A 24,065-nucleotide genomic window follows, 5' to 3' on the forward strand; every position below is an offset into this window, starting at 1 on the left:
TCACAATAAATGAAAATCTGTGCATATAAAGAAAAGAGAAGTTACTTGTTTAGTCACCAAAAGAAAATAAAAGAAATTATTTTATCAAAACAAACTTGGATCATGAAGATGGTACATTATTGTGGACCTTACACCCATGTGAGACATTTAGTCATTTGTTTAGTAAAAAATTTGGTATTCCTAACATTATCCAACAATTAATGTTAGTTTCATTAATATTTTCATTAATTTCACAATAAATAAAAATCCATACATATAAGAAAAAAAGAAATTACTTGTTCAGTCACCAAAACAAAAGGAAAGAAATCATTTTATCATGAAGATGGTACATTTACTTTATTAGCCATAGCCATCCTTTGCTCTCTATAAGTAGACTAAATTGATCTCTGTCCATTCATATCATCAGCTCATAAAGCTATTATTCATCACACAAAGAGTCATGAAAAAACCATTTCATTCCCTTGTCTCCACCATATTTGCAATCACCATCTCCATTATCTATCTCTCTCCATGTTCCCTTCTTGAAGCTAATCCTGTCGGATTTAGTGTGGACCTCATCCATCGAGATTCACCATCATCTCCCCTCTACAATTCTTCTCTAAGTCATTTTGAACGCGTGAGCAGTGCTTTGCATCGGTCAACCAATCGTGTCAAGTATTATACACGAGCTTCTACAACACCACAGTCAGCCTACGGTGATGTATTTTCTCAGGGTGGAGAATATCTAATGAAAATAACAATTGGAACACCACCCGTTAGTATCCTAGCCATTGCTGACACTGGTAACGACCTTATATGGACGCAATGTTTGCCTTGTTCTGATTGTTACAAGCAAAAAGCTCCTTTCTTCAATCCTAGAAGTTCCTCAACATACAAAGAAGTTCCTTGTGATTCAGACAGTGCATGCCAAACTCTTGGAGGAGCCTTTTGTACTCTTGGTATTTGTCAGTACGCGGTGCAATATGGTGATGGTTCCTACAGCCAGGGTTATCTTGCCACCGAAGCGGTCACTTTAAGTTCCACCACTGGGCGACCAGTGTCCCTCCCTAATAAAATCATTTTTGGGTGTGGGTATGAAAATGTAGGTTCATTTAGTGAGAATGGATCAGGCATAATTGGCCTTGGGGCTGGACCACTTTCTCTTATTTCCCAATCGCGGTCTTCAATTGGTGACAAATTTTCCTATTGCTTGGTGCCATTGTCTTCAGACAACACAAAGTCTAGCCAAATGAATTTCGGTCAGAATGCTATAGTTTCAGGAAATGGAGTGGTATCTACTCCAATGACTCTAAACAGCTTTTATTTCTTGACTTTGGAAGGCATCAGTGTTGGGGGTCAAAGGCTAGAATTTTACGACTCTTCATCATCACCAAATGCTTCTGGTTCCTTTGAAACTGATAACATGATCATAGACTCGGGAACATTATTGACATTCCTTCCACCAAATTTTTACAGCCGGTTAGAATCAGCAGTTCGTAGTGCAATTAAAGAGAAACCAATGGCCGACCCACAACAGCTTTTGGATTTGTGCTACAAATTTAGTAATGAAATCTCATTTCCCATTATTACAGCACACTTCACCGGTGCAGATGTGAAATTGAGTCATTTGAATACTTTTATCGAAACAAGCAGTGACCTTACGTGCTTTGCTTTTGCCCCAGCATACACGGGAGTTTTTGGTAAAGTCGCACAAACGAACTTCTTGGTTGGCTATGACCTCCGTAAGGGAATTGTGTCCTTCAAGCCTATGGATTGTGCGAGAGAGTAATGTTCATGTTAGATATCTATACTATATGTAAAGTGAACGCTCCTTACGGTGTTTTGAAGTCTTAATTTCTTATATTGTCAGATGTGTACTTTTTAATTTAAGAAAAAAAATAAAATTTTATAAAGTGAACATTTCTTATGGTGTCTTAAAGCATTGGTTTCTTATGTTGTCACATGTGTACATTTTTATTTTAAAAAAACAATAAAATTAGATAGATGCGAGAAGAGGACTTGAACCTAAGACTTATATCAAATGAATTTTTTTTTTTTTACCACTTAACTAGCACACAACATATAATAAATATTTTATTTTATTTTTATTTATTTAAATTATACACGTATTACTTGTATATATATATATATATATATATATGCGCGCGCGCGTATTTTTTCATCGTTTCTTAATTATTGTACTTGTTAGTTGTATGGTCTATGGGTGTCAACTAGATGGCTTATTATAACAATTTGAAAATTTATTTATTTATTTATTTTTAATTCTGTATCAATATTAATTAAATATAAATGAGAAAAAAATAAAATCCATTTTATAATTTTATATGTGATTTTATAATTGGGATCAAATATATAATTTTGTAAAAGAGTGTAATTAGTATAATTATAATAATCTTTTAGGGCCAAAGTGTAATTAATAAAAAGTAATTATTATCCTATGAGTTGAGCCACTAACAATATGTCAAATGTATGCGAGTGCCATAATTTTAGTTTACCTTACCAAAATAGATACTCTCTCGTTTTAAAAATTTTCTCTCTAAAAAACCTCCATCTCGGCCTCACCGTTGGCTGGCCTAGCTTTCTCTCTTTGCGCTGTTGTTTTTCTCCTAATAATCTTGAGCCCCCATTTGTTTCCCAGTTTTCTTCCTTTTCAGATCTAACCTCTAGATTTGTTTAGGGTCCTTTCGTTTTAGTTTAGGTTGTTTGTGTTCTCAGGTTTTCTTTGGGTTTTTTAGCTGTTTATACCTTGGGTGGTTTTAGATCTTTCTTCACTTTGTGGGTTGGTGTTTTGGAAGCTTTGTTGGGTGGGTTTGGTGGGTTCGTTTCTCGGCCTTGGGTTCAGCTTCGGCCTTGCGTTGACCTTGGGTGGGTTGGTTCAGGAAATTCATTCGGGCACTTCGCTGCAAGAGGGAGTTTGAGGGGTGGAGGATCCAGAGATGTTTAGGATCTTCATTCGAGCGCTCCGTGCGAGTGGGAGTTTGAGGGATGATTTCCGTTCAATCCTTTGGTGGTCGGTGTTTGTGTTCGGTTAAGCTTGAAGAGGAGAGTGAAGCAAGAAAAAGCTAAGCATCTGCAATGGAGGGTGATGTTTGGGTTACGGAGAAGAGGAGAAGGAAGCAAAGGAGGTTCAGAGGTGAAGAGGTCCAGAGGCTCAGAGGAGAAGGAAGGAAAGGGGTTTAATTTTAGAGTGTTAACAAAATGTTCAGAGGCTGTCGATGTTCAGAGATGAAGCAAAGGAGGTTCGGTCACGGGTGGTCCTCGACGGCGATGGAGGAGTCTGTGTGTCCGGCAAGTATGGAGGTTGAGTGTTTCAAGTGTGTATCAGTGCATCAAGTGTGTATCAGGCAACCGGTGGAGGTTGAAGTCGAGAGCAAAGAATTTTGGAGGTTGAGTGTGTGGTTTTTTAGTGTATCTGTGCAGCAGTCCCGGTGCAGCAGTCCAGCTGAAGAAGTAGTTTCAGAGGTTGAGTGTCCGACAATGGTGGTTCTCGACGGGTGGTCCTCGACGGTAATGGAGCCCGAGTGTCCGGCAATTTTGGTGGTTGAGTGTCCGACAATGGCGCAGGGTGCTCGGGTCAGGCGTGGGGCTCAAGAGTGTCTCAGTGTTTGAGTCAGACGTGGGGGCGGGGGCTCATGAGAGTGTATCAGGCGTGGGTCTACTTTCAGTGTATCTGTGTTTAGGTGGGGGTTCAAGAGAGTTTGGTTGTTTTTTTCTTTATTTTATTTTCTAGTTGTATTTTAAAATGTAAAATCGTGAGGCTAAGAGGTTGGTTATATGAACGTGAGTAGCAGTAGTAGAAGAGTGAGTATTTACCCTTCGAATCTCTCTCAATGCGTTTTATCTCCTTGTACCTTTAAATTTCATATTTTTAATGAAATTTTTCTTTGCTGATCAAAAAAAAAAAATGTATGCGAGTGCCATGGAGGAAAAAGCTTGGAACCAGATTTACAGTACCAAATTTGCTCAGAATTGATTTTTGTGGTAGAGATTAATTTGTTAAAATATAGGGTTCATGAGTGAAATAAATTATAATCATTAATTGCTATTTTTGGATAAATTTTGAATAGAAATTTCTGAGTTTGTAGTCCCTCTCGTGCATGGATGGGCAACGTGTAGTGTTTTTTTTTTTTGATTAGCAAAAGAGAACTTTATTGATGACGAAAACATACAAATACATATGAGTTGAACATCAATAAAGAGGTGGAAGAGCAGAAGCGCATCAAAGCTAACAACCCAATCCCAACTAGGTTGGCACCGAGAAGAGAGCCCAATCATCTGCGAGCACAACCACAAAGGGATGGTGAGAGACCATGCCCAGAAATAAAATAAAGACCCCAAAAACTCAATAGCATCATCTATAATCCAATAGCATCATCTATAATCATCACTTGGCATCATCTAACCAATATTGCAAACTACACAACAAACCAACTGCACATCCTATAACACCAGCAGCTAGACACCCAGCAGCTACAAACGGCCAGATGTAGACACCCCATTTTTGACCGTCCTCAAGACTTGGACGTCACCGTTTGAACACTCGGTGATTATCCTTGTTTGCGTTCGTTTGGAGTTCCCGGAGGCCTCGGCTCGCGTGCCTTGCCTCAGGATCTCCGAACTCAACCGTTTAGTGTCTGGTTTTGCACCAAACACTTGTGTTTTGCCTTGGAAGGGCAAGGTGGGGTTTGTAGACCATCCCCACCCATCACCGGCAGTGGCTAGATGCCACCGGCTGGTTTTTGCTGCCACCGGCAATATAGTTTGCCGGCCGGCACTATTTGTTGCCGGTCAGCACTTTTTTGTGCCGGTCGGCACTCTTTTTGGCCAAGATGGCATTTTTGGCCGGCCGATTGCTGTTCATCTGCTTTTGCAGATATTTTTAGACAGCTGTATTGCTTTTGCTCCCCTCCATACACGTGTATGGAGGGATCTCCCTCTTGCAAAGCTTGTCTTGTAAGCTTTACAAGAGGCATATAGAGAGGGTCTCTCTCTAAGGCAAGAAGAGGGCTTTTAGACATTTTTGAGGGAGGAAAATACAGACCAAGCTCTGGTTTTTCTAGGGTTAGGGTTAGATATACACTCTCTATCTCTCTTTCCCTCTTATTTGCACACTAGGTGTTTTGTGTCTCACTATTGCACACAAACACCTAGTGTTTCACCTTCCTCTTGGAGCTGAGGTTCCAAAGAGTGTGTTTTGAGATTTTGGTGTTGGATTCAAGCTCAAGAAGGCCATTGGAGCACCATTGTTGAAGAGGACTACAAGGGTAAGAAACTAGTCCCTTTTTCCCCCATTTTTGCTTTGATTTTATACCTATCTTAGAGCTGTTTTTTGTGCTTGTTGTATAACATAAAAAAGTTCTGTTTTTAGGCCATCTTTATTGTTTATTAAGAGTGTTTTGTTGTTTGAGGGTTGTTGACCACCCTTAGGCCTTGAAAGGCCTCATTTTGAGCCATTTTGTGTTAGCTCCGGGATTTTGGTGTTGAGGTCTCTTCACCACTGAAATCTTGAGGGATTTCAGTGGTGAAGATAATGCTTTGAAGTCCCAAGAAGGAGAGGGCCACCCCCTCTCCTTGTTGTCCTTGAAAAGGGCATGTTTTGGCCTCTTAAGAAAGCCTATGCTTGAGTGTGTGTTGAGCATGTTTGGTTTGTTTTTCATGCTTATATATCTATAATATAACATGATTTCAAGACGGTTATGGAACTCCATGCATGTTTAGCATAGTTGCCATGTAATGCCTTATTTTTGCCTTAATGTGCCTTAGGTTGTTAGCCTTTGTTGGAGCATGTTTTAGGCTTAGTCTTGTGAAGATTTTGTGCATATCTTGCCATGTTTTAGCTCTGTCCATAGTCATTTGGGTTGATTTTGGCATGCTTGATATAGCTCCTTTGTATTTAGGCTTGTTGGCCTTGAGTATGTGCATGTGTAGCATGCCATCTTTGCATTGTTTTGGTGATTTGGGATCATTCTACATGCTATTTCAGTCCCATTTCCATGCTTGTTTGATTGCTTTGCATGCCTCTTTAATGCTTTGAAAGCATGTCTTGCAATGCTCCATGTTTTGGTGCCTTCGCATGCCTTTGTTTTTGAGCCATCTAGATGCCATCTAAGTGGTCTCTTGGGCCTTATGTTAGGTGCTAAAAACCTGTTTTAGGTTGCTTAATGCATGCCATGTTTGTTGTGATAAACATGCTTCAAAGCTTCATGACTTGCCTTAAGTACTTAGACCATGCTTGCATGCATTTGCTCGTCTTGTTTAACATGATTTGGCATCATTTTATGACATGATTTCAATGCTTATGTTGCATGCTAATTGTTCATGTTTGTCCCTTTCAAGTGTGCTTGAATGTTGTTTGATTTGTGCTTAACTGTTAGTCCTTATGTGCATGTGTGTGTGCATGCCATTTAGCTCTCACTCTTTAGCACTTTTGGCTACTGTTTTAGGCCTTTTTAGAGTTGCCTAATTCATGTATAAGTCCATCTTGCCATCCATTTGCATTGCCATGTGTATGCTTGCATGATTGCATAAGTGCCTTGCCATGTCATGTTGCATTCCTAGCTTGTATGCCTAGGTTGCATTGCATTTTGCATGCATGCCTTGCTCCTTGAATTGGTGATAGGAATTGGGCCTAATTTGTTTGATTGGTTTGCATGCATTTGAAACCAAAGTTGCATGCTTGGTTCCTTGGACCATCATGCATGGAAATGCGTGATTGGTGGTCCGAGAATCGAGGCACATGTCCCTTTGAGTCATTACAATGATAAGAGACATGGTTGGTGCATACATGCCTTGAATTGTGCTGCCATGCCTTGTTTTGCCCTCTGTTGCTGTGAGTTGCAGGTTCTGCAGGAATACTCTGCCGACCGGCAGTGTAATGTGCCGACCGGCACCATTTTCTCTGCCGACAAACCCTATTTTGTGCCGATGGCCATACTACACTGCCGGTGGAAATTTCAATCAGCCGGTGGTGATCCTCTCTGTCCAAGGGATCAGTCCTGAGGTTTTGACAGCCTCCAGAGGAGGAAAGGAAGGAAAGCAGAGACAGCTTGCGCATGGTGGCACGCTTCCCGAGGCGTTTTCCTGCTTTAATTAATTTATTTAATTTGTTAATTAAATTAGTTAATTTGTAATATTAATTAGCTTGCGTAGTTAATTAATTTGTAATATTTATTTGGTTCCTCCGAGCGAGGGCAAATCTGTAATAAGTGTGCGTGGGTGGTGTGTATGTCTTCCAACCTCACTTCTTTCTTCCCTTTTACTTACCCGCTTTAATGGTTAGTATTAGGACACGTTTAAATTAGCATACCTCATGCTATGCATGCGTGCATCCATGCATTTGTATTACATGCATTGAGCTCGGTACATCATGCTAACTGCATATGTATTTTCAAATTCCAAACTGAATATGTGTTAATTGTGCATTTTCACATGACATGTCTAGGTTAGCCGAGCCTATCTTAGCAACACTTTGTATGCGATGCATTAGGCACTTAACATGGACTTGGATCATGCATGTTTGCTAACGAGTTCTTTGTTTTGGCACGGAGTACGATGTAAGTATTGCCGCTTTAGCATATCGCATGAGTGTGAATGTTGCCATGTCAGCATGCTTAACATGTGGCTAGATGCTTATGTGTTATAAACTGCCTGAATGCCTGTGGGTGAAGGTTGGATTGTTTGAGTTGGAAAAACTCGTTGAAATCCGTGTTTTAGCCTACTTGCGAGTAGCAAATTCCAAAGCATTTTCAAACCGAACGGATATGCAATGTTTATTTCCAAATTAGGCAATCTAGTCTATACTTGTTTGCTGCGCGCATAACATAGTAATTCTAGGCTAACAATTGGTTTAAGAACACATAAAGTTTTCAAAAACGGATATCACGGTTAGTAGAGGCCGGTCTTCGGACCGGGCGAAAGGGGGTGCTCATTGCTGACCTTCCCCGATCGTACCCAAGCTCCCGAGCCGAGACAACTCCGGTGATGACGGACATGTGGCCTTCGGCACCGAGTCAGGGTTTCCTAAATTCCCCCATTTTAAAATATTTAGGTGGCGATTCTGTATCTGGCAAAGCAGTCCATGTTTGGCACTACTTTTTCAAAAATCTGTTTCTCAAAACGATTTGCCAGATTTGGACTCTTTGGTTCAGATTAAGAACCGTGACACAAATCGAGAGTCCGAACTGTAGTAGCGAGGCCCACGCGGGCGCTGTTACAGTTTCTGGCGACTCTGCTGGGGAGTTTAGAGAGCTTGACTCAAACTTGTGATATCCTGTTTTGATCTCATTTATGTGTTTCTTTGCATTGCATGTGCATTGGTGCGCCTAGGAACACAGTGTTTGCCATCTGCCATTCCTGAACGGTTTGCCGGAGGCTTGTCTTGTCAAGGCATGTCCATAAGGCTGACCGGCTATGGGCTCTGACAGCATGGGAACACAAACCCCGGTTTACCGGGCCACCCTTTTTGACCATTCGACCTAGTGCATATTCAGATCCATAGTGACCATTCCAAATTAGGACAGGCTGCTTACCCGATATTAGGTTGTTTGAGAACCGCTGCGTGCATAGTGAAACCCTAGCTCCTGACAAAATAGGACAGGGAAACCCTACCCCAACATAGGGGTGTTTTGGCTCTCTTTTCCTTGCTATGTGCTTTTAGAGTGTATCTCTACAGGAACGCATATACCAGTTTGCGAGTTTGAGTATCGGGCCCGAAGGCGCCAGAATCAGTATTGTTGAGAATCAGTTATCAGGAATCAGTTATCCGCGGGTATCAGATTCAGTATTTTGGGAACAGAAATCTGGGAACAGTGATCAGCAGTAGGGTACAGTTGTTTGGCTACACCCATGTTTGATCAGTTTGGGCTGAAATGCTGTCTGTTTTTCTTTCAGTTCAGAGAGTTGCAGAGTTGATACAGAACAGCCAGTGTCTCCCCTTTGCCGAGGCAAGATTTATGGCGACACAAAGTTCAGAAGAAATTGTGGTTATGACGGCTGCATTGGAGCAGGGAACCGCTCCGCAGAGTGAGGCCAACATCAGTATGTCATACCCGCCCAGGTCGCCCGTTGTGTACCCGGTTTGGGCTCCCCAGTTATACCAGGCTCGTGAGCCCACCACCTTCGAATTAATGGGGATGATAGGCGATCTCCAAAGGTCTGTGGCAGACCTCGCCTATGGAATATCGACTTCACCTCCAGCGGTGCCGTATGCCGGGAATTTTGTACCACAGGAGCCCCCACTACTGGGGCGGATTGTGATAGAGCTCAGCCAGCCAGAGGTGGCTTCCGGCTATAGCCACGACATGTCAGCACCGACCCAGACCCTTGATCAGGCTGAGGCCAGAGGAAAAGACAAGGCAAAGATAGATGCCGACCCCATTGAGCAACTGCTGTGGGCAGTCGAGGCTCTGAAGGCCAGAGGAATGAGCAAGCAACAAACATCTGCAATAGTAACCAAAGCTGTAGATGATGCTTTCCCCGCTCCAATCAAAGGCAGTTCAAGCAAGACAGAAAACCGGGATGGGCCCCGTCATGCCCAGACAATTCCAGTAGCTCCCACCCCTGCACCGGGAAAGGTTCAAAAAGCCAAGGCAGCGTCAGCTGATCCTTTCGCCAGCGCATCTGGCAAGAATCCTCAAACTGCAAAGTACCTGCCCCGAGGGCGCAGGGTCTTTCATGACCTCCACATGCCTTTGTCTAGGGCATTGCTAATATTGGCGAAGAATGGGCATCTTAAGCCTTTGGAGCCCCGGCCACTCCCGAAGAATCTCCCCGCCACCCATGATGCTACCTTGTACTGCGCGTACCATCAACAGTCCGGTCACAGTACCGATGGATGTTCCCGCCTTCGTCATGAAGTGCAGGATTTGATTGATAACAAGGTTATCCTACCACCCACCTCGGGCAAGCCCGTCACCACTCAGTTGTTGGATTTCGAGGGCTCAGATACTGCGAGTATGTAAAGTGAACCGCCTGCGGGCAACATTTGGTGTATTTTTGAAGCGTCTGGCACGCATTTTTGAGCATCGGTGAAACCGAGTTTTGTAAATCTTGGCTTGGATGTTGAGTCAGTCTTTTGTTTTGAGTCTGTCTCTTTGTCTTGAGTCAGTCTTTTTTGCTTAAGGGTCTGTCTGATTGTATCGAGTCAGTCCCCGTTGTATATAATACCAGGTGATTCTGGGGTTGTTGCCTCGAACACCATTTTGTTTTGTAATTATTATCTGTCTTTGTCTTGAGTCTGTTTCTGCCGAGGGGCCAGTTGCACCAACGGAGCCGATTGAAACAGCTGTTGCTATCTCAACTTCATGCTTGCTTTCAGCATAAGGACCAGAGAATTTGATCGGGCTGACAGTACATCTCGCCTGCTCTCCTGTGTGCCAAACTCATTGCATTAACCTAAGTTTTTCAAAAAACAAACCTCTTGAACACTGCGGCGATAAAAACGAAGAGGAAGGAATTCCTCGGGTTTTGCAAAATTTTGATCATTTTGAGAGAAAGAAAGGCGTGCTAACCCTTTTTATGAATGAAATCATGCTTGTCGGCGTGAGTACTGAGAAGGACCCTGGCCTGATCCAGATTGGTTCCACACTATCTTCGGCGCGAGTGAGTCGTCGCCTTCTTAAAAACTTTCAAAAGCAAATGTTTTACGCGGCCCTGCGAAGACCTGTGTGGAATCCCTCTTGAGGTCGCGCAGCCTAGGATCGCTCTCGGCCTCAAGATTCAACCTATTTGTTTTCCGAGTTTGAACCCGTTCAGAACGTTCAGAAAGTTCAACGGACAAACGCCATGAAAGGCTCGTGTGGCCAGTTTTGAAGTAGCCCTCGAACAAGAAGCATCAAAGCCGAATCGGAAGGAGTAGATCTCGCCGGAAGAAGCTCGTAGAGTAACCCTGATGGATTCTCCGCAAATCAGTGCAACAGCCGTTCTCCTAGATACAGAGAGGCTTCAATTTCAAAGAAACCATTTGGCATGGACTTGCTACACTTTTACCCTTTGAGAGGCTCGCTGGGCCGAAAACCCGGAAGGGCGGTCCAGGCAAAAGTTAGAGCAAGAGAAAAATATAAAAAAAAAGAACAAAAAAAAAGAAAAGCAAAAAAAAAGAAGAAAAGAAAAAAGAAACGAACAAAGGAAAATGAAAAGAAGCTCGCAAGGTCGAAAACCCGCATTGGGCGCCTTGGCAAAAGTGAGAGCCTAAAAAAAAAAGTGAAGGTTAAAATACCCGAGTGGACCTTAACCGGAACTACGTAAGGCTTGATTCCCATGTTTGGGATACGTAGGCAACTTCATCACGAAGTCCAGCCCCCAACGCTTTCATAGCGTCTCAGTCCATGCAATGGTTTCAATTTCACCTCAAAGTCCAGTGGCCAACACCCTTCAAGGTGATTGTGTCCATATATGTGTTGTGACCGTCTTCGTCGTCGCTGTGTCCAAGAGATCGACCACCGCCAATGAAGACTGTTTACAGATTGCTGCGGCACCATCCAAACAAGGGGCAACTTTCCGTTGCCACCCGCCGTCGTGAGACGCCGTTCAAACCAGGGGCAACTTTCCGTTGCCTCCCCCCCCTTTAAACCAGGGCCAATTTTCCATTGCCTCCGATCCGAGGTTGCGCATCTCGAAGAGTAAGTTCTATGCTTGTTAAGCATCAGCTGTTTGAAAAATAGTTTTTGAAAATTTTTACTGAGGTTGACTATTTTCTCGAAAACTATTCTATTTTCCAAAACTGGACCATTGTCTTGGACCCAAAAGGAAAATTTTCAGTGCTTGCTGCCTGACTTGCATGCTTTTCAAATCAAAAATCGAACAAGTACGTTAATCCGACTCTCGTTTTGATCAAAACCGTTTTAGTAGAAAGCAAAAACAAAGAATGGTTAAAATGATGAACTAGGGGCACAGTTGAGTCAGGTGTTCTGTCTTTCCCCCGTCACCAACGTACTTGCCAGAAGAGCACTCTGCCCGCCGGAAGAAATAGCTGTGAGCTAACGGCATCAGGCGTGAACCCGCAACTTCCTATTCATCCATTAATCACCCCGGGGAGGGATGAAAAATGAGAGATTGAAGAATAGAGAGGTGTGAGCTGAGAGAAAAGTGAGGAAAAGGGTTTTGAGAGAAAATCCGAGCTTGAGAGTCGAGTGATGTGAGGATCACAAATCAGAAAGGGTGGGAAATAATACCCAGATTGAACTGGCTCCTCATGGTCCGAGGTCTCCCATCTTCGTTTACGCGTCTGTGTGTCGTGTCTCTTTCATTTGAAGGTCTCGTCTTTTGTTTTGAGTCTCTCCCGAGCGTGTCTCGTTGTGTTTAGGTCGTGTACCTCTTTGTTTGAGTCCTCCCCGCTGTGTTCAGTTGTAGGCTCGATATCCCGGTTTGAAAAACCCTCATTCAATTTCAAAAATCATTTATGCTCAGAATGCTGTGCCATTCTCTACATTTGAACGTGTCTCGACTCCAACCGGTTCCATCTTTGAGGTCCGTCCTGTCAGATTGGGCTGTTTGTTTGAGAATTGCCGTGTGCAGAATGAACCGAATGCTGTGTTATGGGCTGTATGCAGATTAATCCCCAGTAAAGCAAGGGCTGTGTGTCCAGAATCAGGCAGTGGGTTGCTTGGGTTATTTTGCTGTTGGCTGTTTAAGTTATCTAATTATTACAGTGCAAGTGTTCAATTTTCAGATAACCAATCATTTCATTTACATTGAGGTGTAACATGATGAGATGCGATGCAATGCATAAAATGTGTAAATGTAAACACTTTTTCAGATAAAAAGTCCGTTTCATTTCATTATCTTTTCAAATGTACAAGTTTTGGAAACAAAAATCTGCCTGCCGCAGTACAAGGTAATCTATCTACCAACCAAAAAGAAAAGTACAAGAAAGAAAGAAAAGATAGCAAAAATCTGCATCTATGTCAAGCGCTCCAAGGGCCGTCAGTCCGTCCTAGTCCTCTTCCTGGACGAGGGTCCAGGAGCATCATCGGCGTCGTCGTCAGAGCCCGAGCTAGAACCGTCTCCGGTCTCCTCCTCCGATGACCCTGCCTCCGCCTCTGACTCCTCGTCGTCGTCATCGTCCGGGACTGGAGCTCGCGAGCTACTCCCGACGTGAGTACGCCCTCCCCTGGTACGGGGAAATATCCTGCCCTCCTCATCTCTCCCCCGAGCAGGGACAGAAGGCCTAGCTGGAGCGCCTCCTGCCATAGGAATCTGGAAAGGAGGCTGAAAAAGTACACAAAAAGGGAAATGCATCAGTATGCCGTGAGCAGTTCATCAGTGCAGAATGCAGTGTGTGAGTACAGTGTATGAATGCCGTGGGCAGTTTAACAGTGCAGAATGCAGTGTATGCAGTGTATCAGATACTGTGAGATCAGTGTATCAGGTGTTGTGCCGTGCATCAGATTATGTAAAGCAGTGTATGAACGGTTTGAGGCCAGTGTCAGAAGGACATACCGGTATGCTGTAGACGGCTAGGAGGTCAAAAGTCCGCTGGAGCATCCCCATCATCGAGGCATTCATCGCCAACGACTGACGGGTGTACTCAGAAGAAGCCTACAAAAGTATCAGACGCATCAATATTCTGTGGAATATCAAGTAAACTGAAATGAATGACTGTACAAAAATGCAGTAATACGTATCGGCGGTAAGTCGGGGATGTCAATGAACTCATGACCAGCCGGTGGAGGGGCGAAGGGGATCTGATAGGTCGACCCACCCTGCCCCTGGAAAGTCAGTACAGCAGGCAGGGCGGGCCAGCCAGCTCCTCGTCCTCCCCGCACTCCGCCCCTAGCACGGACCCGGGCCCTCCTCGAAGATCCAGCCCCTGCTCCTGCTCCAGCCCCAGCCGCTGATGCTACAGGCCTGGCCCCCTCTGCTCGACGGCCGCTCACGGGGCGCATCAGGTATGTCCGCACGTACTCCTGATAGTCGCCGGTGCCTCAAAACCCGGCCTCCTCCCAGCCGATGGAGTAATCATCAAGCTGCTCAGTGGTCAGCCCCTCGGTCTCCCTCATCTCTGCAGGAGGGTGAGCCGGGACTATCTGCTCAGGTAACCCGCGGGTCTGGCGTAGAAAACGCTCCCCCAGGTACCAAGCCCGACAGACTGGGCCCTCTAGCAAGATCCGAAAACGCGAGGTCTCCTCAGCACCAGGGAACCGACCCCGCATCGCCGACGGCAAGGAAGCCCATGGCCGCCATGTGATCTGAAAGTGACAGACAGTTTGTTATCTACTGTTATTGAAATATGCAGTGGGAAAGCGAAGCTAAATGAACTGAAAGTAAAGCATACCTCGGCCGGAGTGATGGTGTCGAAATATCGGCGGAAGAAGCCGAACGTCTCCCGTGGTCGCCAGGTGCATCTCCCGTCGAAACGACTCGAGAAGGGAACAGCCGGAGGAGGCTCCGCGACTGGTACGGGTGCAAGCCTAGGGAAGTAGGCGTAAACCCACAGCTGCAAAACAGATGTCAGTATGACTATCAGAAAAAGCAGAATATACAGAATAAAGCAGAAATGACAGAGCCGTGTGTTGTGCAGTGTATTGTTTGCAGTGTACAGTGTGAGCAGTGTACAGTCAGTGCAAAGCAGAATGTATGTGTGTGCCGTGTGTACAGTATACAGTAAGTGTAAAGCAGACCGCAGTGTGTGCGGTGTACAGAGTACAGAAAATGTCGGACATAAATGAAAAGCGGAGAAGAAATGTACCTCCCAAGCCCGCCAGTAACCTCCGAGCAGCTGGCCGCTGCCACGAGAAGCCGAGCTCATATATCCGTACAGGGTGGCCAGAGCAGCGCCGCCCCAATCGTAGTGCAAGATATCCCGGACGTCCACCAGTGCGCTGAGAAGGCAGAGAGGCACGGTGTTTGCCCGGTCGGCGAAGATGGTAGTCCCGAACAGGAACATGAGGAAGCCGCGAGCATACCTCTCCTCGTCCTCTGGGGTCATCTGCACCTCCTCCAAAACGGGCTGGACCCTGAACCGTGTCTCGAACCAGGAGTACCGCACGAAGCCTGGACGAGCTAGTGGTGGGGCCTCCCCCAGTAAATGGACCTGAGCGGCGGTCCACTCATCCATGTCGGTGTCGAAAGGGATCGGATCCCCCCTACCTCGATGCCTGTGAGCATCGAGAAGTCATAAGGGGTCATCGTCATGTCCCCTGCAGCAGAGAAATGAAAAGAGTCGGTGGTGTCCCACCACCTCTCCGCCAAAGCAGCAAGGAGAGGCCTGCATGTGGACAGCCTAGAGAGCCCTCGGCAGAAGGTGCCGAAGCCCGCTCGGTCCACGATGCGCTGGATCGCATCAGGGAGCTCATCATACCACTCCCGCGCACCAGTATTCCCATACCCGCGAATGGTATGGGAACCCTCCTGCAAACAGAAAATGACAATTGCAAGACAACATTCAAAATGCAGTTTTGAAAGGACAGATATGGCATGTATGCAAGTTTGTCAGATTCAGGCAAATACCGGGTGCCGGTGTGCTTACAGTGAAATACGTGTGCTGTGTCAGCGTGTTTAGGTGTTTCAGAACAGATGTGGCATGTATGCAAGTTTGACAGATTCAGACAAATACTGGGTACCAGTGTGTGTGCATGTGTCAGTCTCAAGCAGATATCAGTTGTATGTATGTTTACAGTCAACTACGGTCTACGGCATATTAGATTTCAGCAGTTAGAGAATACAACTAACTATGGCAGTTTTGTATCCTACATTGCAGAAAGTAAAGCAGAAAGAAGAAAAATTACCTCGGAAGTGCCGAATGAAAGGTGGGAGGTAGGCTCACGCAGCAGTAGCTCAGGCGCCACATGCCTCTCGAAGCTCCGGAACTGACGCAGGCCGTCTGGGGGCAGAACATGGATCGCCGGCCGGTAGGTCGCCGGGTCGAACGGGCGCTCGCTCAGTGGTAAGAGCTCGACCCCGGGATCCATCTCGTGGTCCGGGGGAGTCCCGCCACGTTGAATGTCGTCCGCCATGTAGAGAATGGTGTGAAAATGGCCGGAAAAGGAAAACCGAGCCGGAATATGAAGAGTCAACCGGAAAGTCAACTCCTGAGAGGGTCGAAAATGGCTGGGAAGATCGGAATGTGAAAGGGCACAGAAATGAAGAGGAAAGTGAGGGGAACAAACCCCGAAAAGGCTAGAATGCCAAACGAGGCACCGAAACGAAAATGTGATCGGTGGAAAATGTCCGAAACGCGAAGAGGATCGCGAATCCGACGACGAAACGAGCGTAGAACGCGAAGAAATGGACGAAAAAGGAGAGGGAAAAGCTCTAGAGAGAGGGGGCAAAGGTTTTCGGCGGTGGAGAAGTGAGAAAATAGGGCATGAAGCCCTATTTTATAACACCCAAGGTGAAAAGACAAAACTGCCCCGCACCAGCAACTGTTTGCCGGTCGGCAATGTTTTGTGCCGGCCGGCACTTTTTTGTGCCGATGGAATTGTTTTTGTGCCGATGGCCAGCCGGTGGCCTCCCCTTTCGGCCGGTGGGGTTCCCACAGCCTTGGTTAGGCCATATGAGAAGTTTGTGGTCTTCATAGCTCAAGAAAGTGCAAGAAAGTGCATCTCCAACGTTCAACCGGCCTTCGTTCTGACCGCGGGCCATGTCTCCAGTGCGTGGCACTCGAATTCATGCAAGGTGTATCCTTTTTGTATCCTTTTGAATTCAAAATTTACCCCATGTGTGTTGCACAAGTTCATCACACTACTTCAATGCATTACATTGCGCTGTCGTGCGCCACACATTTGCATTGTTATGCACGTATTACAAGCGTCGCAACACGCACCCCTTTGCACTGTCGTGCACATTTCTCATGCATCATCATTGCATTTCCAATCCTGTGCATTGTCATGCATTCCGGAATACGTGCGTTGTCGCGCATTTAAGCCCGTTTACATTCCGTGTGGCGTGCGTGTCACACTAATCGTTGCACTGTTTTGTGCATTTCAAATCGTCGCACTATTTTGTGCATTGCATTCCGTTGCGCTGTTTTGCGCATCTCATTGCATTTTGCATTGTCATGCATGTTAATTACGTTACCTGCGTAGACCGCATCTCATTTCTTTACTTGCGTAGACCGCATGTTAATTCTTTATTTGCGTAGACCGCATCTCAATTCCTTACTTGCGCATGTTTGCATCTCAATTCCTTACTTGCGTAGACCGCATCTCAATTCTTTACCTGCGTAGACCGCATATTTGCTAAATACCATCACTTGCGTAGACCGCATCTCAATTCTTTACCTGCGTAGACCGCATGTTTGCATATCATTTCCTTACCTGCGTAGACCGCATGTTTTGATTGCGTAGACCGCATGTTTAATTTCAATACCTGCGTAGACCGCATGTTTTGATCGCGTAGACCGCATGTTTAATTTCATTACTTGCGTAGACCGCATGTCAATTCATTACTTGCGTAGACCGCATGTTTTGATTGCGTAGACCGCATGTTTAATTTTCATTACCTGCGTAGACCGCATGTTTTGATTGCGTAGACCACATGTTTAATTTCAATACCTGCGTAGACCACATGTTTTGATCGCGTAGACCGCATGTTTAATTTCAATACCTGCGTAGACCGCATGTTTTGATTGCGTAGACCGCATGATTTATCAATTTCATTACCTGTGTAGACCGCATGTTTTGATTGCGTAGACCGCATGTTTAGTTTCATTACTTGCGTAGACCGCATGTTTTGATTGCGTAGACCGCATTACTATTTTCATTACCTGCGTAGACCGCATGTTTTGATTGCGTAGACCGCATGTTCAATTTCATTACCTGCGTAGACCGCATGTTTTGATTGCGTAGACCGCATGCTTAATTTCATTACCTGCGTAGACCGCATGTTTTGACTGCGTAGACCGCATGTTTTGCTTGCGTAGACCGCATGATTTATCAATTTCATTACCTGCGTAGACCGCATGTTTTGATTGCGTAGACCACATGTTCAATTTCATTACCTGCGTAGACCGCATGTTTTGATTGCGTAGACCGCATGCTTAATTTCATTACCTGCGTAGACCGCATGTTTTGACTGCGTAGACCGCATGTTTTGCTTGCGTAGACCGCATGATTTATCAATTTCATTACCTGCGTAGACCGCATGTCTTGATTGCGTAGACCGCATGTTCAGTTTCATCACCTGCGTAGACCGCATGTTTCAACTGCGTAGACCGCATATTTGTTAAACTTCATTATCTGCGTAGATCGCATGCTTATGATCAATTTCGTTGCCTGCGTAGACCGCATGCTCCACTTACATGTTTGTATTTTCACAGCATTGTTATGCCCCCCACTTGCTTTGCGCTGTCACGCATTTCGAGTATGCTATTGTGCATGTTGTTAACAATATTGTACCTGTTAAGTTTGTTTTCTTTGCAGGCACGATATTGTATGTACGGTTCATTTGCAGCTGGTGCAACCAGACGAGCCGCACAGGTATTGTATCTCCCGAGTGAGACGTATTGAGAATTCCATAATTCTCTTACATCCTTTCTGCATTGTAGTGTAGTTTGGTATGCTAGCTTAAAATTGTCGCATGTTTGCTTCATTACAGCTTTCTTTGCATGATCATAAGTTATGCTCGGCTTCGTGCATTGTCTTGCATTTTGCCCCTGCCTTCGGGCGCATATCTTATTTGTCTTGTATGTTTGTCTGAGTCTTCGGCCTTGTCAAAAATGGGTCGTCTCTGGGCTTTGACATTCACTCCCATCATTGTTATGACTTTCGAGTTCTGTCAAAGAGGGGCAACTGTAGACACCCCATTTTTGACCGTCCTCAAGACTTGGACGTCACCATTTGAACACTCGGTGATTATCCTTGTTTGCGTTCGTTTGGAGTTCCCGGAGGCTTCGGCTCGCGTGCCTTGCCTCAGGATCTCCGAACTCAACCGTTTAGTGTCTGGTTTTGCACCAAACACTTGTGTTTTGCCTTGGAAGGGCAAGGTGGGGTTTGTAGACCATCCCCACCCATCACCGGCAGTGGCTAGATGCCACCGGCTGGTTTTTGCTGCCACCGGCAATATAGTTTGCCGGCCGGCACTATTTGTTGCCGGTCAGCACTTTTTTGTGCCGGTCGGCACTCTTTTTGGCCAAGATGGCATTTTTGGCCGGCCGATTGCTGTTCATCTGCTTTTGCAGATATTTTTAGACAGCTGTATTGCTTTCGCTCCCCTCCATACACGTGTATGGAGGGATCTCCCTCTTGCAAAGCTTGTCTTGTAAGCTTTACAAGAGGCATATAGAGAGGGTCTCTCTCTAAGGCAAGAAGAGGGCTTTTAGACATTTTTGAGGGAGGAAAATACAGACCAAGCTCTGGTTTTTCTAGGGTTAGGGTTAGATATACACTCTCTATCTCTCTTTCCCTCTTATTTGCACACTAGGTGTTTTGTGTCTCACTATTGCACACAAACACCTAGTGTTTCACCTTCCTCTTGGAGCTGAGGTTCCAAAGAGTGTGTTTTGAGATTTTGGTGTTGGATTCAAGCTCAAGAAGGCCATTGGAGCACCATTGTTGAAGAGGACTACAAGGGTAAGAAACTAGTCCTTTTTTCCCCCATTTTTGCTTTGATTTTATACCTATCTTAGAGCTGTTTTTTGTGCTTGTTGTATATCATAAAAAAGTTCTGTTTTTAGACCCTCTTTATTGTTTATTAAGAGTGTTTTGTTGTTTGAGGGTTGTTGACCACCCTTAGGCCTTGAAAGGCCTCATTTTGAGCCATTTTGTGTTAGCTCCGGGATTTTGGTGTTGAGGTCTCTTCACCACTGAAATCTTGAGGGATTTCAGTGGTGAAGATGATGCTTTGAAGTCCCAAGAAGGAGAGGGCCACCCCCTCTCCTTGTTGTCCTTGAAAAGGGCATGTTTTGGCCTCTTAAGAAAGCCTATGCTTGAGTGTGTGTTGAGCATGTTTGGTTTGTTTTTCATGCTTATATATCTATAATATAACATGATTTCAAGACGGTTATGGAACTCCATGCATGTTTAGCATAGTTGCCATGTAATGCCTTATTTTTGCCTTAATGTGCCTTAGGTTGTTAGCCTTTGTTGGAGCATGTTTTAGGCTTAGTCTTGTGAAGATTTTGTGCATATCTTGCCATGTTTTAGCTCTGTCCATAGTCATTTGGGTTGATTTTGGCATGCTTGATATAGCTCCTTTGTATTTAGGCTTGTTGGCCTTGAGTATGTGCATGTGTAGCATGCCATCTTTGCATTGTTTTGGTGATTTGGGATCATTCTACATGCTATTTCAGTCCCATTTCCATGCTTGTTTGATTGCTTTGCATGCCTCTTTAATGCTTTGAAAGCATGTCTTGCAATGCTCCATGTTTTGGTGCCTTCGCATGCCTTTGTTTTTGAGCCATCTAGATGCCATCTAAGTGGTCTCTTGGGCCTTATGTTAGGTGCTAAAAACCTGTTTTAGGTTGCTTAATGCATGCCATGTTTGTTGTGATAAACATGCTTCAAAGCTTCATGACTTGCCTTAAGTACTTAGACCATGCTTGCATGCATTTGCTCGTCTTGTTTAACATGATTTGGCATCATTTTATGACATGATTTCAATGCTTATGTTGCATGCTAATTGTTCATGTTTGTCCCTTTCAAGTGTGCTTGAATGTTGTTTGATTTGTGCTTAACTGTTAGTCCTTATGTGCATGTGTGTGTGCATGCCATTTAGCTCTCACTCTTTAGCACTTTTGGCTACTGTTTTAGGCCTTTTTAGAGTTGCCTAATTCATGTATAAGTCCATCTTGCCATCCATTTGCATTGCCATGTGTATGCTTGCATGATTGCATAAGTGCCTTGCCATGTCATGTTGCATTCCTAGCTTGTATGCCTAGGTTGCATTGCATTTTGCATGCATGCCTTGCTCCTTGAATTGGTGATAGGAATTGGGCCTAATTTGTTTGATTGGTTTGCATGCATTTGAAACCAAAGTTGCATGCTTGGTTCCTTGGACCATCATGCATGGAAATGCGTGATTGGTGGTCCGAGAATCGAGGCACATGTCCCTTTGAGTCATTACAATGATAAGAGACATGGTTGGTGCATACATGCCTTGAATTGTGCTGCCATGCCTTGTTTTGCCCTCTGTTGCTGTGAGTTGCAGGTTCTGCAGGAATACTCTGCCGACCGGCAGTGTAATGTGCCGACCGGCACCATTTTCTCTGCCGACAAACCCTATTTTGTGCCGATGGCCATACTACACTGCCGGTGGAAATTTCAATCAGCCGGTGGTGATCCTCTCTGTCCAAGGGATCAGTCCTGAGGTTTTGACAGCCTCCAGAGGAGGAAAGGAAGGAAAGCAGAGACAGCTTGCGCATGGTGGCACGCTTCCCGAGGCGTTTTCCTGCTTTAATTAATTTATTTAATTTGTTAATTAAATTAGTTAATTTGTAATATTAATTAGCTTGCGTAGTTAATTAATTTGTAATATTTATTTGGTTCCTCCGAGCGAGGGCAAATCTGTAATAAGTGTGCGTGGGTGGTGTGTATGTCTTCCAACCTCACTTCTTTCTTCCCTTTTACTTACCCGCTTTAATGGTTAGTATTAGGACACGTTTAAATTAGCATACCTCATGCTATGCATGCGTGCATCCATGCATTTGTATTACATGCATTGAGCTCGGTACATCATGCTAACTGCATATGTATTTTCAAATTCCAAACTGAATATGTGTTAATTGTGCATTTTCACATGACATGTCTAGGTTAGCCGAGCCTATCTTAGCAACACTTTGTATGCGATGCATTAGGCACTTAACATGGACTTGGATCATGCATGTTTGCTAACGAGTTCTTTGTTTTGGCACGGAGTACGATGTAAGTATTGCCGCTTTAGCATATCGCATGAGTGTGAATGTTGCCATGTCAGCATGCTTAACATGTGGCTAGATGCTTATGTGTTATAAACTGCCTGAATGCCTGTGGGTGAAGGTTGGATTGTTTGAGTTGGAAAAACTCGTTGAAATCCGTGTTTTAGCCTACTTGCGAGTAGCAAATTCCAAAGCATTTTCAAACCGAACGGATATGCAATGTTTATTTCCAAATTAGGCAATCTAGTCTATACTTGTTTGCTGCGCGCATAACATAGTAATTCTAGGCTAACAATTGGTTTAAGAACACATAAAGTTTTCAAAAACGGATATTACGGTTAGTAGAGGCCGGTCTTCGGACCGGGCGAAAGGGGTGCTCATAGCTGACCTTCCCCGATCGTACCCAAGCTCCCGAGCCGAGACAACTCCGGTGATGACGGACATGTGGCCTTCGGCACCGAGTCAGGGTTTCCTAAATTCCCCCATTTTAAAATATTTAGGTGGCGACTCTGTATCTGGCAAAGCAGTCTATGTTTGGCACTACTTTTTCAAAAATCTGTTTCTCAAAACGATTTGCCAGATTTGGACTCTTTGGTTCAGATTAAGAACCGTGACACAAATCGAGAGTCCGAACTGTAGTAGCGAGGCCCACGCGGGCGCTGTTACACCAGACCTCAAGACAACCAGCAGCAAACCAACTTGAAATCCAAACCCAGCAGATTCTGCAACTTTGACAGTCTGTTTGGCTGCAAATCAAACCTTGAACACAATGGCAAAAAGCATTCATGCTAATCAAAAGCTTAAGATTTGGGTGGTAAAGCTTCTCTATCGCTGCATCGTCATCATTTCCAGTCAAGAATGTGATTTCATCCTCACTTACCTCACAAACCAGCAGAGCAAACAGAGTAGAATCAAATCTGCAGAAGTAGACAACAACCAGAAAGCTCCAGCAGCACAACAGAAGAAGAAAATCTGCAGAAGTAGTAGAAAAAAATCTGCAAATGTAACAAACAAACCAGTAGCTTGGGAGGAGGAGTAGCTCAACACCAAGATGCATACCCATACCAAAATAGATACCCAGCAAGCTTAACACCAGAGCAGACAACAGTTTTTCTGAGATAAATACCCATAACAAAAACACACTCAACCACCACATCTCAGACAGAACTTGACCTGCTGCAAGTTGTACACCAAATCATTTACAGAAGCTGCCACCTGTAATGGCGATGCCTTAGTCCACAAAGCTACTCGAACTTTCACAATGTCACATAGAGCTTCAAAATCGGGTTGTAGTTTATTGAAAACACACTCGTTCCTATGCCTCCAAAGAGACCAAAGAGTTGCCATAGGAATGACCATCCAGATTTTTTTCTCCAATTTTGACATACTACACCCATACCACCACTGCAGCAGTCCATCTACAGAACCTGGCATGACCCATTGAAAGCCCCACCATCGCACAATGTTTGACCAAAGCCTCCAAACAAAAGGACATACAAGAAGAATATGCTCCACAGTTTCAACATCATTATGGCAAAACACACATTCAAGATTGGCACCCCCATCAAGTATACCAATTCTGTGAAGGAACCAGGAAGTTTTGACCTTACCAAGCCATGCCAACCATCCAAAAAATTGTACTTTAGGAGGAGCAAAATTATTCCATATAGAGCCTGCCATTGCCATAACCGGACCAAGAAGGGATTCACTCCATTTATATGCTGATGCTACACTAAACAGTCCAGATGAATCTGCTGCCCATTTCAATACATCTGGTTTTTCACTGCAAAGATCCGGTGCACGTCTGAGCAAACAAACTAATCTACGAACTTCCTCCTCCTCCCAAGCCAACAAGGTTCTTCTAAACTCAAGGTTCCACTCATCAGCTACACCCCTATTCTCAAAAAACACCCTTACCACCCCATGCTTATTATTAGATAGAGAGAAGAGTCTAGGGAATTCCTCCTTTAAGCACACGTTACCAATCCACTTGTCCAACCAGAAGTGAGCTCTACTCCCATCACCCAAAGCTATCTGAGAATTATGAATAAAGAAATTATGCAAGTCCGGATTCAACAAAGCTACATTAATTATATCAGTCCAGATCTTAGAACCTCTCCCAAAGTTGGTAACCATTTCCCATAATGAACATTATATTTTGCGCATAACACTTCTTTCCATAGTGTGTGGTTCTCAGCTCCAAACCTCCACCACCATTTTAACAACAAGCAGTCATTGAATGTTTTAATCCTCCTCAACCCCAAACCACCTAGAT

The 24,065-nt window shown here is 44.6% G+C and overlaps 1 pseudogene; it reads left to right on the forward strand.

Moving 5' to 3' along the window:
* The first annotated feature begins 439 nt into the window (after window positions 1-439).
* On the forward strand, window positions 440-1,768 carry LOC114322538 (aspartic proteinase CDR1 pseudogene; annotated as a pseudogene).
* The last annotated feature ends 22,297 nt before the right edge of the window (window positions 1,769-24,065 follow it).

This window comes from Camellia sinensis, chromosome 5 (genome assembly GCF_055761805.1).
Source record: "Camellia sinensis isolate YWXY chromosome 5, ASM5576180v1, whole genome shotgun sequence".
Classification (NCBI taxonomy): domain Eukaryota; kingdom Viridiplantae; phylum Streptophyta; class Magnoliopsida; order Ericales; family Theaceae; genus Camellia; species Camellia sinensis.